Below are 20,165 nucleotides of genomic sequence, written 5' to 3' on the forward strand. Positions count from 1 at the left end.
TCTCTGGGGCATCTTCCCAACCCAGGGATCGAACCCACACTGCAGGCAGATTCATTACCATCTGAACCACCTATTTTCTGAACACTATATAAAAGTGGAATCATACGATTTTTGGCCTTTTATAACTAGCTTCTTGTCCCTGGGCCCTTTCATTTAATACTGCCATTTGAGACATATCATCTATGTTATAGTTTAAAATCATGTGTCAAATGGTTGTATCAAATAGTATGAGCCCTGAGTGGTGATACATAGTCTGGAGCCCAGGTTTTCTGATCCCTGGGCTGTGGCCAAAAAGAGGCACCTCTCTGCCTGCCCTCACGCTTGGAGTCTGGCCCACAGTCTTGCATTTCCTCTAATTCAGGAAGCCCCCCTTCTTGCTTTTCTTCCAGACCCTACTCCCACCCCAAACACACAACATCTGAAACAGAGCTGGGCAGCCTGGGCACACTCGTGCTGGTTGAATTACCTGCAGCTGGCAGAGTGTCTGACCTCCTCTGACACAAAGGGCCCAGCAGACAGGGCTGGGGGGTGCCTCCACCACTCAGCTGTGGTCTCCTCTCAGCCTTCTGCAGGTCAAGCCATCAGCACTAAGCCTGAGTACCTCCCCCCACGTCCTGCCCAGCGGGGTTGGGCTGGTGCCCTCTCCAGGGCTGTCTGCCCTGGACTGGTGTGTTTCCTGCCTATGCAGCACTCCCCAACAGCTTGAATTTTCTCCTCCTCCTTTGTGATTCTTCAACATGCACAAGACAAGCATCAGAGATAGATGTGAAGGCCAGTTAATTCTGAGTCAGGGGCTGATACTCGTACAGACACGGCTGGATACAGAATTAAATGACTGCCAAGGTCCTCTGCTGACTCAGCACTTGGAGGAGCAAGCGGTAAACCCTGGGGCCTTCTGGAGAGCTCTGCCTGCGCAAGCGTGATCTTCACTTTTCAGCTTTCCTACCCGGAAAGCAAGTCCCAGCCATTCTTCCCACCCTACCTGCTCACTAAGCCAGATAACGTATTGTTAAAAGGGATTTTCTGCTCTCCAGGGACCTCCCTCATCAAGTCCAATTTCCTGTCCCTACCTCTGGCACCTGAGTCCCACACTGGAGGGTCTTGGGTTTGGGGGCGGAGAGGGGAATAGGATCGCTAATAGAGGCAGTCTCCAACAGACTCTTTTACTGCTGCTTGTCTCTAATAGAGACAGTGCCAAGGGCTGACTGTGAGAGTGGTGAGCTGTAATCTCCAGTTACAAACACCATACTTGATATGCTGACCTGGCTTCCACCCAAATCCGCCAGCTTCCTCTTCAACCAGATTGTCCTCCCTAAGCCCTTCCTACATAGATGTTCCAGAGCCACCTCCGAATTTTGGTTTGAATGAGTACATTTGGCCTTTTCCTGCAAGGGAGACACAGGTCGCAGACCTATTGTAGTCGTTAGGTTTCTGCATCTCGGGCTCTGGGTGCGGATGTGAGGTAGGTCCTCGCCTATGTGCTCTGTGCCTGTGTGTACCTGGAAGCATGTGTGCAGTGAGCAGACACAGGCTGTCTCCACCCTCTGGCAGCTGTACAACTTTGCTTTGTGCAGTCAGCACTGCTTTGGGTTTAAGGAGGTATGTGGTTTATAGATCCCAAGTGCTGTGTGTGGCCAAGGTCTCCAATGCCCCAGCCTGTTCTAGAGGCTTTCCTAGGCCTGGATGGGCTGCTGGCAGTTTCCCCTCTTGCTGTCTTACCCCAAATGTGACCCAACTGAAGACTCAACAGCTTCTTTATTGGGCATTCCACTTGTTTCCAATTGTTAGGCTGTTATAAATGATGCTGCAAGGGTCATCTTTGTTCATTCTGTCTGTCACTGAAATGGCCTCAAAAGGAGCCAGACAAAGACAGGAGAGATGCTCAGAATCCAATTGGATTTAAATATATTCAAGAGGCGTGGCCCTGCCAGATTGGAAGAGCACAAAAAGAATTTAGAACAGCATTAAGCAGTCAATAGACAAGTTCTAATGGAGTGTGGAAGGAATGGGGGTAAGAGTGGCGGGTGAGTGAGGTTCGCAAACTGAAACCACACTTGATAATTAGGGAAGGTGTCACGCAGGGCACAGGCTGTGAGACCACCCTGTTTGGAGGGTGGTCTTAAACTGCAAAGTTTAAGCCGAGCTACAATATAGCGGGGCTACAATTGTCCCTACTGTCATGAGAAAAATCTCATGAGTCTATTGCTGCAGATCTCACCCCAACCAAAAATGTGGTCTGTGGGTGACTCTAGCCTGGCAAGAAAGTCACACCTAGTTGCCTGGAATGGTGACCCTGATCCCCTTCAAATGATAAAGTTATTGCTCCTTTAGTGAGTTGGAGGTTTTTTCACCCAGAGAAGGCTTAGAATTAGGTAGGAACATGAAAAAGTAATAAAAATCATGGTATTGCTGGGTTTTTTCTTATTAAATTTAGGAATAACCAATGTATATTTGGTTTTTAAAGTGTTTGTCTAGAGTAATTGATAGATTAGCCCCATGACTCCATCTTTCCCTGTCCATCCCCCATGGTGGCTTAACACAGTGACAGTAATAATTTTGCTCTTTTCATTTAGGCAAAATTGCAGCCTGCCCAACTTCAAAGGGAAGAGAAAATAAAGCTCCACTTTTTCTTGGGTGGGGGGTGGGGTGGGGGTGTGGATTCCCTGATGGCTCAGATGGTAAAGAATCCCCTGCAATGCAAGAAATCCGGCAAGAAATCCAGGTTCCATCCCTGGGTGAGGAAGAATCCTGGAGAAGGAAATGGTAACCCACTCCAGTATTCTTGCCTGGAGAATTCCATAGACAGAAGAACCTGGTTCGCTACAGTCTATGGGGTCACAAAGAGTTGGACACGACTGAGCTACTAACACTTTCACTTTTCTTCCTGGGGAGTGGCATGATTCTAGAAGGGCAAGTGGAATATTGTTGTGGATCCACAGCCACCCATCTTGTCCAGACAGTTCCTCTGAAGCCCTTTAGGTTTTTAGTGGTCATTTCTTCAAGGTCCATTTAGTCGCCAGCACCCAGTCCCAAAGACGCATTTGGAGGCTTTATTTTTTTTTTTAAGGTCTTTTTAAAACATATGGACCATTTTAAAAGTCATTATTGAATTTGTTACAATATTGCTTCCGTTGTTTATGTTTTTGGCTGGGAGGTATGAGGGATCTAAGCTCTCCGACCAGCAATAGAACCTGCACCCCCTGCATTATAAGACGAAGTCTTAACCACTGGACTGCCAGAGAAGTCCCTGGCAGCTTTATTATGGTAGCATCTTGCCTCCAGGCCCCTCAGTCTGTATGAAGTATTTCTTGCTGCACAGGAAACCATCCCCAAGAGTGGTAGCTTAAGACAATGACAACACTCACTTCTCTCATACGTCTTCAGTTTGGGGCAGGACTTGATGGGAATAGCTCATCTCTTTTTCTTTCCGTTGAGCTAAAGCAGCTGGAAGGCTGTGGCCTGGCCTCCTCTGAAGGCTTACTCACCCACATGTCTGGGGATTCATCCCAGCTGCAGTTAGCAGGCAGAGACCAACAGATCCATCCATACCGTCCCCACATGGCCTGGGCTTGCGCGCAACATGGTGGCTGAGTTCCAGGACCACGTGTCTAGAGCGGGAGAGGCAGATGGAAGCAGTATTGCCTTTCCTAGCCTAGCCTCATGAATCATACAGTATCACTTTCACCACATTCTGTGCTGAGGTAGTCACAAAGGCCCACTCGATTTCGCCAGCTCTTGGTGGGGCAGCAACAGTGTTCTGGAAGAACATGTAGAACACTGATGTGGCCATTCTGGGAAACTCCAGTCTGCCCTGTTTCTGCACGAGCCTGTCCTTGGCTGTGGGCTAACCCCTGCGGATACAAGCTCCCAGGCGCTTTCAGCCGAGAATAGTAGTAACCTAAGGGCTGTCTTCTTAACGTAGGTGTGGACGCATGGAAGTTGGGGAGGGGGTGCACAGCAACGCTCAAGGGGATGTCTAGGAGTTCTGGGAAGAACATCAACAGTGTCTGTTCCAGGACAATAAGACAAAATACTGATAACTCAGAAGTCAGGGTGAATCATATTCCTGTTCCTTGTCTCGTGCAGTCACAGGCATCTCAGTCTTTCAGGAAACATTAAGTGACCAAAAAATGTGAACCCAAGATCAGCTAGACGCTCATTTATAACCAACAGTTGGCCTGACCTGACATGTCCATCTCTCAAATCCTTTTGGTCTCTGACCACTCAAGGGATGAACCAATGGCCCTTCCTTAAATCATACTGTTATTCATCTATGACTTGTTTTGATCTAACAGAGGCTGGAAATTAACTAGTTTGCTTTTACACATGGTCCTGTATGTGTGCAAAATGAAGAAGCCTTTATCCACTGAACATGTTCTTTGAATAAGGTTTTGAGAATAGCTACCAAAATATATTTATATTTGTTTTTTTTTTCTTTGAAGTATAGTTGATTTGCAATGTTATTAGTTTCTGATGTACAGCAGAGTGATTCAGTTATATATATATATATATACACACACACACACACGTATCTTCTCCATATTTGTTTTCATTATGGTTTAGTATAAGATATTGACTATCTTATACTCAATATGTTAGTTCCCTGTACTACACAGCATGACTGGTTTCACCTATTTTATATATGCTGGTTTGTATTTGCCAATCTCAAGCTCCTAATCCCTTCCCCTTTCCTTTTATAATAATAAGTTTGTTTTCTATAATGACTTTGCTTCTGTTTCATAAATAAGTTCATTTGTGTTATATTTTAGATTGTGTATGCAAGAGATATATGGTATTTTTCTTTTTCTGACTTCACTTGGTATGATAATCTCTAGGTACATCTATATTCCTGCAAATGGCATTATTTCAATCTTTTTTATGGCTGAGTCATATTCCATTGTGTATGTATATCAAATCTTTATCCATTCATCTGTCATTGGACATTTAGGTTGTTGCCATGTCTTGGCTATGGTAAACAGTGCTGCTAAGCCACAGGGGTGCATGAATCTTTTTGCATTATCGTTTTGTCTGGGTATAAGCCCAGGAGTGGGGTTGCTGGATCATATGGCAACTCTACTTTCAGTTTTTAAAGAAACCTCCATACTGTTCTCCATAGTGGCTGCACCAGTTTACATTCCCACCAGCAGTGTAGGAGGGCTTCCTTTCCTCCATCCGCTCCCCAGGATTTATTATTTGTAGGCTTTTTAATGATGGCCATTCTGACAGGAATGGCGTGGTACCTTACCATAGTTTTGATTTGAAGTTCTCTAATAATTAGCAATGTTGAGCATCTTTTTATTACCAAGATATATTTAAAGATCTTAATTGGGCCGCTAAGATTGCAGTGTTTTGATTATGGTGAACTGGCTTCTATGAGAAAACAATGAGAAAGATCTTTGCTTTAAGGATGAGCAAACATGTTCATGGAAGGTGGGCATGAAATAGCTGCAGAACATACTCCTCGCCTGCTGATGCCAGGAAGACTGCTTAATAGATTAATAGGAAATGTTAGGATGGTGTCATAGAGTAGACTTCTCCATGCTAAGGACATTTTTTGTGCTGCATCAAACCTGTAAGTTTTTTTCTTACTGCCCAAACTTCATAGGCACTTAGACCCTTCTCACCACCACAGTGTAGCTCTAAGAAGGCTCAGAATAAAATAGGAGGATTCAGTGAGAGGTCCCAGGGAAGCCAAGAGAGTGTGAGATGCCGTTCCTGGATGGAGCAGACATCCTTCGCTTTGCAAGGCAGTCTTTGAAGGAGTCAGCCTGGCTCAAGTTCTGACATCACAGAGAGAAGAACCTACCAAGCTGCCTCAGTTTCTTCAATGTAACTGACTCGACGGGTCTGAAAAGATACCAATGTTGGTAGGAACACTTAGGGGTCAGCAGCACCACTCATGCTGGGCAGTTCACCAGGCAAGCACCACACTGCACCCCCTTCCAGGGGGACCTTTGGCACTGCAGTAGCGCTCATATGACCTTAGGTAAACATTCAGTCGTGTCTCTGGAGACCAGGAGCTCGCAGCTCTCTAAGGTCCCAGGCCTGCATCTAGATTCCATCTACTTTTCTAAATCAAAACTCACTCATTCTGATCCATGTTAGAGTCTTTAATGGAGAAAAAGTTTCAGTACACAAAGTGCCTTCTCTGGGAAGATAACTCATGAAATCTCAGGTCTCTGTCTCCTTGGAGAAGTAAGGTGCTAACCCCAACCACAAGAGAAAGCCATTGGAAGATCCCCAAACACGTGTCTGGACAACACGGAAGGAAAAGAACGATCACACTGGGGAAATACAGCAGGCTCTTCCCTGGGTGGGGCTTCCCAGGAGGCACTAATGGTAAAGAACCTGCCTGCCAATGAAGGAGACACAAGAGAGGTAGGTTCGATGCCTGGGTCAGGAAAATCCCCTGGAAGAGGGCATGGCAGCCCACTCCAGTATTCTTGCCTGGAGAATCCCATGGACAGAGGAATCTGGTGGGCTACAGTCCATGAGGTCCCAAAGAGTTGGACATGACTGAAGCAACTTAGCCTGCATGTACTTCTCTTGGGTTCCAGGATGGCGTTATGCCCTGACCTCCCTCTTTCCTCTTCCTCTTTGGTGGATGGCGTGGTAGGGAGCAGACCTGCTTTAGGTTTTGCTACCAGTACTGTTCCTTCAGCAATGGGAACGGCCCTGGATCTGGAGACGGAGGACTTGGAAATTAACCCCAGCTCACCCCCCAATAACTGTGAATCTGGGACAAATCCTGTAGCCTCTCTGAGCCTGCTTCCTGTCTAAGCCTGCCTGCCCTTCCTCACAGGCGAGAGGGAAGGACAGATGAGATGTGTGGGAAAGAGCTCAGGGAGTTCCAGAACATTCTGTCCTAATATCAACGGTCATAACTGGCGCTGACTTAGCACAAGGTTCCAGGTCCCCTGTTTCAGGACGTGGCACAAGATCTCTGCAGGATCTGGAAGATACAACAGAGTTGAGTGATTCCTACTGACTCCTGGGTTGCCCTGGAGACAGACGTTGCAAGGCCTGACTCCCTCGATGCATACTTTGAACCTCTCAAACACACAGCCTCTCAGAGCAGTGCTGTGGAGGGAGGGGACGGACTGTGGATCTGGTGACAGGAATGGATTCCTCCTGTAACTGACCACTGACACAGAACACAGAAAGTTAACTTGCAGAATTAATGAAGACCTCAGGGAAAAGCAAGAGTTGGGATGAAATGCCAGCCTCACGCTGTGTTGAGTGTGATTGGTGAACTAGAATCTGTGGCTGGTGTGATCTGACCACGCTCCCATTGCAGCTGCCCAGAGCTTCCACCTACCAGCACAAGCGCTCAGGAAAGTCCTGCTGCCGGTCACTTCATTGCTGGTGCAAGTGGCAGCTGTGTGGCTCTCCTCCTTCAGGTGTCTGGTCTCCCGAGGCAGAGTGGAAGGTGTTGGCCCAGGGTGAGGGATGCTCAGTTCCTGACTAGCAGCTCAGAGAGGGTTTTTAGGGGCATGAGATCTCCCTGGCGTCCCAGCAGTTCCTCACTTTCTCTGTATTGGAGTCAGGCTGACCTTGGAGAACCCTGAGATCTGGGCCATGACATGTCTCGGGGATGATCTTCAACTTTCAGATAAAAGAAGCAAGTCTGGGGAGGAGCTGCACTCTGATCCAAATGGGGCGCTCGAGGCTCATTTGAAAGCTCCAAGCACAGCCACTTGAAGCTCAGCTGGTTTGCTCAGCTGCATGTAAAAAGAGGCACTTTTATGAGACTAGAGGCTCCTCAAGGTCAAAGGCCTTTGGGGGAGGGGATCCGAGGGGTCCAGACACTGGAGAGAGCCTTGAGTAAGTGTGATTTCAGGTGCTGGGAAGGATGCCTCCCCTCCCCACCACCTCCTTTTTTTAAAAAAAAAAAAAAGATTGTAATCTGATCCTTGTGCTGCAGCTCAACTGCAGATGCCCAGGGGAGGGTCACAGTGCCTTAGTAATTTACCCTCCCCTGTGAATGAGCTCCAGACCTATCCTTGGAATCTTTACCAGAACAAAGCAGGTGGGCCCTGGAGGATATCAAAGGCCCAGAGTTAGCAGTTATGAAGTGAGTGCTGAAAAGCAGACAATGTTAGATACTGAGTTTGTTCTCTCATGTTGGATGTGTGCTAAGTCGCGTCAGTCGTGTCCAACTCTTTGCAACCCCATGGACTGTAGCCCACCAGGCTCCTCTGTCCATGGGATTTTCCAGGCAAGAATACTGGAGTCGGTTGCCATTTCCTATTCCAGCGGTCTTCCCAACCCAGGGATAGAAACCGCATTTCTTATGTCTCCTGCATTGGCATGCGGGTTCTTTACCACTAGTGCCACCTGGGAAACCCTCTCTCGTGTTGGTCTCACAATAATTAAGCAGGATGGGTCTTATCCCCATTGTACAGATGAGGAAACTGAGGCCCAGCAAGCCATTTGTCTAAGGTCAGTCGGCCTAGGGCACAGAGTGGCATCATGCTCATCCTGCCATTTCCCCCACCCTCTCTTATCTGGCTTAGAGTCCACCGTCCAACTTACCAAATACCCTTAACTTCCTTGCCTTCCCTCCCCTTCTGTTAAACCCAAGCTCATTCCCACTCTGCGGCTGCAGGAGAGCTTGCATCTGGGCTGACTGTGCGGCCTCTTTCTGTTCATGACCCCAAACTTCACACAACACCAGACACCAGCAGGCCTTTGTCACTCGGCTTCCTAGGGGAGCCCTGTCTGCCTGCACCCTTGCCGTGTTCTTTGTCCATCTCATCCTTCCTGGAGAAAACAAACCTTTAACGGGAACTCCTTCACTGACCTCTCCCCAGTCCCCAGTGCCCACCTGCCTCTCACTCCTGTCACAGTGGAGGACCCGTCCCTGCTCCTGTCTAAGGCCAAGCCTTAGACAGAAACCTCTTGGTCTGCAAACCCTCCCCCGCCCCCACCACACCGGCATTTCAGTCTCCAGCCCTGCCTCCTCCCTGAGCTGCGGAGTCCACATCAAGCCCCATCAAGCCCCACTTGGTGTCCAGTGGGTGGACCAGGGGCTGAGGCTGGAGGCCCAAAACCAGACAAAGCCTGACCACTGCTGGGGTCAGTCATGGAGGACAGTGCCCTCAGAGAATGGAAACTCATCCCCATGATTTGGGGAGATGAAGGAGGGGGAAAAGCCTTGAGAGGTCATTGTCACCAGGAGGGCAATTTCCCACCTGACCCCTCAGATGTCAGTTGCTGCAGAGCAGACTGCCAACGGGAGAGAATTGGCAAAGGCCTCCTCCAGCTCTGCTCTAACAGGCTGTGTCTGTGGCTGCCCTTTGGCCTCAGAGCTGACCCACCTCATAGGGAGGGATTTCAGGGCCAGCCTCTCTCTGGGCAGGTGAGATTGGGGGAGGTCCAGGCTTAGGTGCTTGTCCTGCTTTGTCTTAGGGGTTGTTGAGGGTGGGGGAGATTTGCCCATAGCCACTGTCCTGGTACTGCTGGGGAAGGGAACCAAGGGAGCCCCTCCCTGCCTGCCTGGGGGCTCTGGGGCTCCGGGTTCCAGACAGGTTGCAGAGGCATCTCATTAGGAAGCTCCCTGACTCTGGGTGTGGGGACAGGCTATTCGTTCACCCTGCTTCCTGAACCATCCCCTCTCCAACTCCCCATTCTTTCCAAGCAGTTTGTTCCTTGGCCAGCGTCTGGGAGCCAATTTATTCAGGCCCTGAGGTTTGTTTTGTTAAGGATTTTAAAATGTATTAAGAAAAGTGCAAAGAGCTTTGTCATCACTTTCCCCTTTCTAATGTACTTGAGTGATTGGATCAGGAAGTCCCTGTTGGCCTCTTGCACTGGCGGGCCACCAGGGGTGGCCAGCTGTCTCAGGGGCAGGAAGCAGGGGCTCAGTCCCCTTCATGCCATTCCTCTGGCCACATAACCTGGCTGGGCTGTAATGATCTGAGTACAGGAGAAGGCGGCGGGTGGGTGCTTCTCTCTGTTCTGTCTCTTCACTCCCTGTTTTACAGGGGTTGGAAGTTTCCAGGAGTCAGAGCCCGGGACTCTGGGGCTCCCAGCTCCCGGGGTACTCTACAGGGCGTGAGGAGGACTTGAGTGATGACAGTCACTGAGAAAGGGGGGCGAGGTGCCTGCCTCCCTCCTCTCTGATGTGCCTCTGCCAGGCTGCAGGGCATGGGCCAGGGGTCCCCAGGGTCTGTCCTAAGGGCTCTTCTGGCTGTGGAGAGGATGTTTGATGTTGCTCTGAGCTGAGCTTGGGCACTGAGGAGAGAATGTTCATCTCAAGATGAGTTTATGGGTATTATAGGTTCAGCTGTATACCCCACTAAAATGATATGTTAAAGGCCTAACCGCCAGTACCTCAGAAAGTGATCCTTCTTTCTTTTTTTGGTTTAGAAATTAATCTTATTTGGCAATAGGGTTTGTTACCGATGCAATCAGTTCAGATGAGGTCAAACTGGGGTGGGGGGCCCCGATCCAATGTGACTGGTGTCCTGGTAAGAAGAGGACAGAGTTACTCAGGCAGATGACAGTCATGCGACAAGGGAGGCAGAGAGTGGAATGAGGTGTCTCTAAGCCAAGGAAAGTCAAGGGCTGCTGGTGAAGCTAGAAGAGGAAGGAAGATTCTCCCCAACAGGTTTCAGAAAGAGTGGGGCCCAGTCTCCAGCTCTCTCTGACTTCTGGCCTCCACAACTGGGAAACAATGCATCTCGGTTGTTCTCTGCCACCCAGTGTGTGCTGCTATAATACAGCAGCCCTAGGAACTAAGACAGAGGTGAAGGCCAGTGCCGTCCAGAGCACCCATTTAAAGATCAGTTTCGCTATCTGTGCCCTGTCTGTCAATGTTGCCAATCTGACCCAGCAGTCATCCTCCGCCATCTGTCCCTTCATTTCTCTACTGCTGGAACCCTGGATGGGATGCAATCACAATCAGGGCCAGGGGTCCTGTGTGATGAGTCCACGGGGACCTCAGGCAGAGGTCAGGCCTGGGGTCAGGAGCTGGGGTCATGTCTGCTACAGAGCCTTGTGAGGGGCCGCTCCTGGGAAATCTAGACACGCTTGCTCACTGAGTCCATGTGATTGGATTTTTAGCCAAACAGAAATTATTGCAGGTCACAAACCTTCAGGATCAACTGGAGGATACTCGATATTCTGAATGGTAAATTTGTGAATGATGAGGGTATGGCATTGAGTGAAGGTCTCTGCGCCATTCTAGCACATGTCTGGCCTGCCTGAAGTCTCAGGTGACCCTGGACATGCAGCCATGTCTCCTGTATGGTGTATCACGCGTGGGGACTCTGCTGTGCTCCTCTCATGCTCACTATTCCCCCTGAGAAAACTCAGCTCTCCCAAAACCACACCTGGCCAATCGGAGAAACAAATTCAAGTCCTCAGTAATAACAATAAGCTGCATTTGTTCACTTCCTAAACCCTGTTCCAGGCATCATCCCATTTTATCTTCACAACAAGTAGATGTATTTTATCTCCTTTTATCCCCTTGTTACTGGATGAGGACTCAGAGACTCAGAGAGGTTGAAGACTGGACCAAAGTTCACACAGCTGGTGATGGGTGGAACTGGAACACGAGCCTCATTCTGTTTAACTTCAAAGCCCTGGCTGTCTCCTCTGGGTCCTGATGGGGACTCGCTCCATCCTCTTCCCAGGACAGCTGCCTACTTTCCGACAGGAGCTTTTTAGAAAACCGTAACCCTTAGGAATTTCAGGCACCATAACATACAACAGCAGATGGAAAATGTTGGCGTGGCAAGTCCTTCTGGGGCAGCCTGTATGCCTGTGAATTCAGAAAAGTCTCGAGGCTTAGTTCTAGGGCTATTTTTAGCTCCTCTCAACCTTGCCAGGCGTGGCCTGAAGTTCGATTGGCCTCCCAGAGCAGAGCTGCCAGGAAGATTGAACTCTGCTTATTAAAATGCTCATGGCATTTGCGATGAGGAGCTTTTCCCAGTTAATTCTAACCTGTCAGTATTCATTCTCCCTTTTGAAGCCCAAATAGCAACGTGTCACCTCCCTAAACAAAGGGCCAGCATTGACTTTGGCCCCCTCTTTGGGTTAAAGTCATGGGAGGTGTAGGAATCAGAAAGATGGGGCTTCTGTTCATGTGTGTAGGAAAAAGATTATGGGGTTACATAAATTATAGGGCACCTATTCCATGGAAAACAGTACAGTTATTAAAATGCCAGTGTATTTATCAATATGAAAGTCATTTGTAATATGCTATAGAGTAAAAATAAGAACTTACAAAACTGTGGAGCATAACCCACTTTGTGTCTAAAAATATATCTACACATAATATGTATATGAATAACTGATTCACTTTGCTATACAGCAGAATCTAGCATAACAATGTAAAGCAGCTATACTCCAGTAAAAATTACTTTAAAAAGTACATCTACACACAAAAATTACCACCAAGGCATATTCTGAAATAGTTAAAATTGTTATTTCTGGGTACTGACATTGTGGATAATTTTATTTTCTTTTGTCCACCTCTCTGTTTTTTATTCTAATCTGCCCCCCACCCCCATTTAAATATTATATGTTCAAATTTAAACACAACAAATTTACTGATAAATGTGGAACTTTAACAGCAAACCTCATGCCTGAATTTCAGTGGATACTGGTCTCCCTCAAATCGGGTCACAGTAAACTTATGTTTGAATGAAATTCTATTCAGGCCCATATTCTATTCTTTTTTTTTTTTTTAGCCTAGTTTTCTATTTTGAAAAATTTAAAGCCCAAAGAAAAGTTGTAAGAATGATACAATCAACACCCCGAGTCCTTCACCTAGATGGTTTGATTGATTGCATTTTTGCCACATTTGCTTTATCTCTGTGTTGTTATATGTATTTCTTTTTTTTTTTCTTTAATAGAAAATTATTTAATTAGTATACATGTGTTCCCGATCCTGAACCCTCCTCCCTCCTCCCTCTCCACACCATCCCTCTGGGTCATCCCAGTGCACCAGCCCCAAGCATCCAGCATCGTGCATTGAACCTGGACTGGCATCTCGTTTCACACATGATGTTTCACATGTTTCAATGCCATTCTCCCAAATCTTCCCACCCTCTCCCTCTCCCACAGAGTCCATAAGACTGTTCTATACATCAGTGTCTCTTTTGCTGTCTCGTATACAGGGTTATCGTTACCATCTTTCTAAATTCCATACACATGCGTCAGTATACTGCATTGGTGTTTTTCCTTCTGGCCTACTTCACTCTGTATAATAGGCTCCAGTTTCATCCACCTCATTAGAACTGATTCAAATGTATTCCTTCCAATGGCTGAGTAATACTCCATTGTGTATATGTACCACAGCTTTCTTATCCATTCATCTGCTGATGGACATCTAGGTTGCTTCCATGTCCTGGCTATTATAAACAGTGCTGCAATGAACACTGGGTTACACGTGTCTCTTTCCCTTCTGGTTTCCTCAGTGTGTATGCCCAGCAGTGGGATTGCTGGATCATAAGGCAGTTCTATTTCCAGTTTTTTAAGGAATCTTATATGTTATATGTATTTCTAACCCCTTATATGTTATATGTATTTTTTAAGGAATCTTATATGTTATATGTATTTCTAACCCCTTATATGTTATATGTATTTCTAACCCCTTAACATCTAACACTGTTTTCTGTGAACGAACAAATGGCTGCAGTGGCAGGAAAGTCAGTCCTTAAAGGGCAAGGTGGCTTGTGCAGTGGGTGCTACCTGAAGTTCAGCTGTGGCACAGGAGAACCAGAGGCGGAATGCCACCCACCCCAGGTAGAGAGCAGCTTGAAAAAATATTTGGAGGATGGCAGCACAGAGCTTTTACTGAGCTAGACAACAGGGAGTGGGATGGCAAGTGGAGGTGAGGCTGAACACACAAGCCCTGGGGTGGGGGTGGGGGTGGAGGACCCAAAAGTTCTCAGCTACCACTCAAAAGGCTTCCCTGGTGTCTTAGTGGTAAAGAATCCACCTGCCAATGCAACAGATTTGGCTTCAATCCTTGGGTCAGGAAGATCCCCTGGAGGAGGAAATGGTAACCCATTCCAGTATTCTTGCCTGGGAAATCCCATGGACAGTGGAGCCTGGAGGGCTACAGTCCACAGGGTCGCAAAAGAGTTGGTCACGCCTTAGTGACCAAACAACCACCCGAAAGGGTCCAAGTGTAACGGGAGGGACTTCGCTGGTGGTCCAGTGGATAAGAATTTGCCTGCCAACGCAAGGGACACGGGTTCAGTCCCTGGTCAGGGAACTAAGATCCCACATGCCTCAGAGCAATTAAACCCATGCACCACAGCTACTGAGCCCATGTTCTCTGGAGCCGGCATACCACAAGAAAGACCTGACGCAACCAAATAAATCAATACATAAATATTCATACATAGATGTATTTAAAAGGTGTAAGGGGAGCCACTGAAATTTTGTGTATGTTATAGATCACTCCACTGCCGTGACAGACCCGGACTTGAGAAGTACAAATGGAAGGATGAAATAGAAGACCAGTTAGGGGGCTGCTACAGTGGTCCAAGACAAGGACAGGTGGGAGAGGACAGGAGGAGGGATAAGCAGTAGCTCTGGAGGTGACTGCCTGGGTTTGTTGAGGCAGCGAATAACACGGGATGGCTCCCCAGGTCTGGTTTGGAACAGATGCATAGAAACCAGGGCTGTTTCTTTAGATGGGAACACAGAAGGGGGAAAGTCAATGGTGAGGGGAAGAGGAGGAGGGGAGCTGCTGACTTCAGTTTGGGTATATTGTGGTTGAGTAGCTATGGGATGTCCAGGTGGAAATGACCAGCAGGCAACTAATTATGGGTCTTGAGCTCAGGACCGAGGACAGGTCTGGAGATAGAGATACTAGAATCCTAAGACTCTTGTGGGTCAGATGACCACTATCTGGTTATCCTGGAGTTGGCCTATTCGTGCCTATATTGTAGCATATTTATTAATAGCTCACTCTTTCACTTGCCTGGTTCATACAGTGGTGTATATGGTACCCTGGAAAAGCTGAGATTTATTGCTTCCTGTCTTCACTTGATACCACTCCCTGGCTTGGCCTGGCTCTGTGGTTGTGGACGTGGTTAATTACTAGAAGTCCATGTCCTCTATCCTTTGGTATCCCCACCGTGTTTCACATGCTGCCTCTCAGGTGGAAGTGTTAGTCACTCAGTCGTGTCTGATTCTCTGCAACCCCATGGATGGTAGCCCATCAGGCTCCTCTGTCCATGGAATTCTCCAGGCAAGAATACTGGAGTGAGTTGCCTTTCCCTTCTCCAAGGGATGATCCTGACTGAGGGATTGGACCTGTGTCTCCTGCATTGCAGGCAGATTCTTTACCATCTGAGTCACCAGGGAAGCCCCTTTCAGGTAGATGGTGCCTAAGATGTTAGCTGTGTGTCCTAGGTTGAAGATCCACAGGTCCCCATCTTCTGAAGGAGAGAGGGTGGAGAGGTTCTGTGGGTTATCATGCAAGAGGCTGATGGATTGGGATGGTCCCTGACAATCTCCTACTAGGTATGGGATTTAGGAAATGTCAGAGAAGTGAGGAAACTCTAAAACATTCCCACCTTGCTCCATTCCTTCTCTGCCTGCTTGGGTTCTGACAGCTAGAGTGCTGGTGAGACCCTGTCCCCCAGAAGCCCCGGAGGCACCCAGTGCTGAATGAGTCCTTTGGGAGCCCACCCTGCTGATGAGAGTCACCCCTGGGCAAGCCCTGTTCCCTCCTGGACTTTGCTTCAGCCAAACAGCCCCAAACATTCCCTGGATAGTTTTGCCTTTGGGACCAGGAATGCCCGCTTCCCAGGCCCTCATGCCCTCATCCCATGTCTAACTGTTAAAATCGACCTGCCCTTCCTTCAAGGCTGACTCACATGTGTCATGGTGCCCCAGGGGACTGTCTTGGATCCATCCCTGCTGGATGCGATGCTCACTTCATCTGGAAGGTCCCCGAAGTTCTCACTGCCTTCCTCATTGTTTCATCTGGGCTCTCTTGTCTTACTCTTTGGAACTCAGGGTGGAGACACTTTCTTTTGCATTTTTGTATTTCTCTACAATGCCAAACATGGGACTAATCACTTCATGATGTGTACAGGAAATGCGTGATGAGTTCAATTGCCAGGAATTTAGTCTCCAGATAAGACAGCACCACTGAAGGATAGGAAGCAGGGAATAGCAGGATGAAAGCAGAATTTGCATGTACTCCTGCATTCAACTGGTATTTATCAACAACCTTTACGTACTTCACACTCTGGTACATAGTGGATTTAAAGAAATAGTCACTTGAGTCACTTCAGGGACCTCACTGCAAGACTGAGTGCATAGTGGAGTTGGGAAGAGCTTCACCAAAGAAGTAACATTTAAACTGGGTATTGAGGCACGCACAGGAGTTTGCCAGATATCAGGGGAAGGGTACTGCTGATAAAGGGAATAATAAGAGCAAAGTCACTGAACCCTAAAAAGGATTGCGTAGAGAACTGAAAGAAACCCTGTGCCAGGGGTGAGGGGGAAATAAGCATGTGGGACAAGGCAGGGAGATGAAACCAAGGGGGAGGAAAGGGGCCTGACATTGAGGCAAAAGGTAGGGTTTTGGTGGCTCACTGGTAAAAAATCCACCTACCAAAATGTGGGTTCAATCCCTGGGTTAGGAAGATCACCTGGAGAAAGAAATGACAACCCATTCCAATATTCTTGCCTGGGAAATCCTAGGTGCAGCCTGGTAGGCTACAGTCCATGGGGTCACAAAGAGTCGGACACAACTTAGCAACGAAAGAACAACAAGATGTGCTGACTGTGAGGAGTGAGGAGTATGGAAGATAGGTAGTTGTGAACACGCAGCTGCTCCCCATCCTTCTCCTGGGGCTGCCCCGAACTCCTGGTCATGGCTGCTTTCATTTGGATTGTAGGTCCCTAAGGGGAGCTGCCTGCCCCATACCTCCAAGTTGCCAGCAGCAGCTAAAGATCCCAGCCACCTCCTCATCTACTCTCCTGGGGACAGAGACCTCAGCAGAACTGGTCTCTGGACTGAACCCTCCTCTGCCACCTGTGCCCTTAGGGGGTGGGCAGATGGCAAGGACCGTCCTCCCAGCTGGACAGCCTCGCTGGGCCGGCGGTGCCCTTTGGATCGTGCAGGAGATGGCAGGAGCCTGAAGGCCAATATCCGCCCTCCCAGGTGTCCAAACTTGGCAGTTCCATCAGTCTCCAGCCAACTGTGTCCTTGCAGATGAAACTGGCTAAAGGAAGGACCTGGATTCCAAATTGCTCCCTGAGTTTTTTTAAAATCAAGACTTTGATGTTTCCCATTCTGTCTGCTGACACCATTAGTCCTTTTTCTTTTTTTAACCACCTCTTACATGCTGCCTGCATACTCTTGGTCATCCTAGGCTGTAGGATGGTCCCCTCCCCCAACCCTTAGTGTTACCTATTCCCTGTTCCTCTACGGTCTGTTTGCAGAGCAAGCTGGCCTTTGTCTTGTTGTGAATGTTTACACAAATGAAAAATGTCAGAGTTCAATCTATAAAGGAACCCAGGTGGGGAAGTTCCCAAAGCAAACATGCAAAGGTGCAGTGTGCGTCCCCTAAGGGTGGTCCATGGGGCGAAGCTGGTGCAGCGTCAACTCACAGCCTCACATTTATTCAGCACCCGAGGCAAGAGGCCCTGCCCTCCTGGAGATTCCCAAATGAAAAAGACAAATCTGCAGCTGGTGAAATCCCAAGGTCCGTGTCACAGTGCTGTGCGAGCTCTTGGTCAGGAGTGTCTTGCCCCGGGTGCACGCAGGGAAGATTTGGTGGAGGAAGGGCTGGAAACCTGGGTGGAAAGTGGACATGCCTCCAACAGGAGAGGACATGAGGAATGGTGAGGACATGTCAGGCTGGAGTAATGGTCTGACCAAAAATCTGAAAGGAAAGCTCAAGGACATCGGTGACAGGCTGGAGGGTGTTGGACAGACTCAGAGAGCCTTGAATGTCTGTCCAGGGAGTTAGGCTCTTCTGTGTGCAGGAGAGGAAGTGAGGCCTGTGGACGGGCACTTACACCTAGCACTAGTCCTCCTGGTGGGTATGTCTATGGCCTGGACCTGTCTGTGTTTTAAAAGATGCTGATGCTTCTTATGTGTATCACTGGACAAATTCATTTCTAAAATCCCATTAATTGTAAAACGGTCATATTTCTGAGATAGGAGAGAACGGTGATGTAGTGAAGGAAAAACTTTTCCTCCACCCTCGTAGGTTCAGTTCTTGGGGTCTGTGAATTAAAATGACAACAGGTATGAACAGGAAGAAAATGTTCATTTATGTGCATCATGCAAACATGTGCATATGCTCAGTATTGAGTAACTCAAAAGGATGGTTAGAATTGGGGTTGTATATACCTAATTTGACTGGAAAAGATCAGTTTTCATTCCAATCCCAAAGAAAGGCAATGCCAGAGAATGCTCAAACTACCGCACAATTGCACTCATTTCACACGCTAGTAAACTAATGCTCAAAATTCTCCAAGCCAGGCTTCAGCAATACGTGAACCATGAACTTCCAGATGTTCAAGTTGGTTTTAGAAAAGGCAGAGGAACTAGAGATCAAATTGCCAACATCCACTAGATCATCGAAAAAGCAAGAGAGTTCCAGAAAAACATCTATTTCTGCTTTATTGACTATGCCAAAGCCTTTGACTGTGTGGACCACAATAAACTGTGGAAAATTCTGAAAGAGATGGGAATACCAGAACACCTGACCTGCCTCTTGAGAAATCTGTATGCAGGTCAGGAAGCAACAGTTAGAACTGGACATGGAACAACAGACTGGTTCCAAGTAGGAAAAGGAGTACGTCAAGGCTGTATATTGTCACCCTGCTTATTTAACTTCTATGCATAATACATCATGAGAAATGCTGGACTGGAAGAAGCACAAGCTGGAATCAAGATTGTGGGAAGAAATATCAATAACCTCAGATATGCACATGACACCACCTTTATGGCAGAAAGTGAAGAGGAACTCAAAAGCCTCTTGATGAAAGTAAAAGAGGAGAGTGAAAAAGTTGGCTTAAAGCTCAACATTCAGAAAACGAAGATCATGGCATCTGGTCTCATCACTTCATGGCAAATAGATGGGGAAACAGTGGAATCAGTGTCAGACTTTATTTTTCTGGGCTCCAAAATCACTGCAGATGGTGCTACAGCCATGAAATTAAAAGACGCTTACTCCTTGGAAGGAAAGTTATGACCAACCGAGATAGCATATTCAAAAGCAGAGACAATACTTTGCCAACAAACGTCCGTCTAGTCAAGGCTATGGTTTTTCCTGTGGTCATGTATGGATGTGAGAGTTGGACTGTGAAGAAAGCTGAGCGCCGAAGAATTGATGCTTTTGAACTGTGGTGTTGGAGAAGACTCTTGAGAGTCCCTTGGACTGCAAGGAGATCCAACCAGTCCATTCTGAAGGAGATCAGCCCTGGGATTTCTTTGGAAGGAATGATGCTAAAGCTGAAACTCCAGTACTTTGGCCACCTCATGCGAAGAGTTGACTCATTGGAAAAGACTCTAATGCTGGGAGGGATTGGGGGCAGGAGGAGAAGGGGACGACAGAGGATGAGATGGCTGGATGGCATCACTGACTTGATGGACGTGAGTCTGGGTGAACTCCGGGAGTTGGTGATGGACAGGGAGGCCTGGCGTGCTGTGATTCATGGGGTCGCAAAGAGTCGGACATGACTGAGCGACTGATCTGAACTGAACTGATACCTAATTTAGCAGAGGAAATGGAAGAGAGAGAAAAAAGTCTCCTATGGGAAGAACAAATGGGTTTCTTTAAGAAAGAAAAATGACTTTTTAGGAGAATAAGTGGGAGATAAGAGAATTTGTGATAACATTTGTCTATACAGCTATGAGTGGCCTTTACCTCTTCTTCGGGGCCATAAAACTCCCCCAGAGAGAGTTGGTGGGTTGGCAAATTATGGTAAACTTACTCTTGGCCTCTTTCCTGGAAGTGGACCCCTCCCTAGAGGGAATTTATGATAGTCCTGATTTCTCAGAAGATTCTGCTTTTGGTCAGTTAGGGGGAAGCTCCGAGAAGCTTTCTTTCTGCATCTGTTGAATCTCAAATGTCTACAGCTGAAAACAATCGTTATACCAATTTTGGGGTTCTGAGTTACTCCCACAGTAAAATGGGGGAACTGTAGGAATTCCTGGCCAGACTGGAGCTGAC

The sequence above is a fragment of the Bos indicus x Bos taurus genome, chromosome 11, assembly GCF_003369695.1.
Source record: "Bos indicus x Bos taurus breed Angus x Brahman F1 hybrid chromosome 11, Bos_hybrid_MaternalHap_v2.0, whole genome shotgun sequence".
In the NCBI taxonomy this organism is placed as follows: domain Eukaryota; kingdom Metazoa; phylum Chordata; class Mammalia; order Artiodactyla; family Bovidae; genus Bos; species Bos indicus x Bos taurus.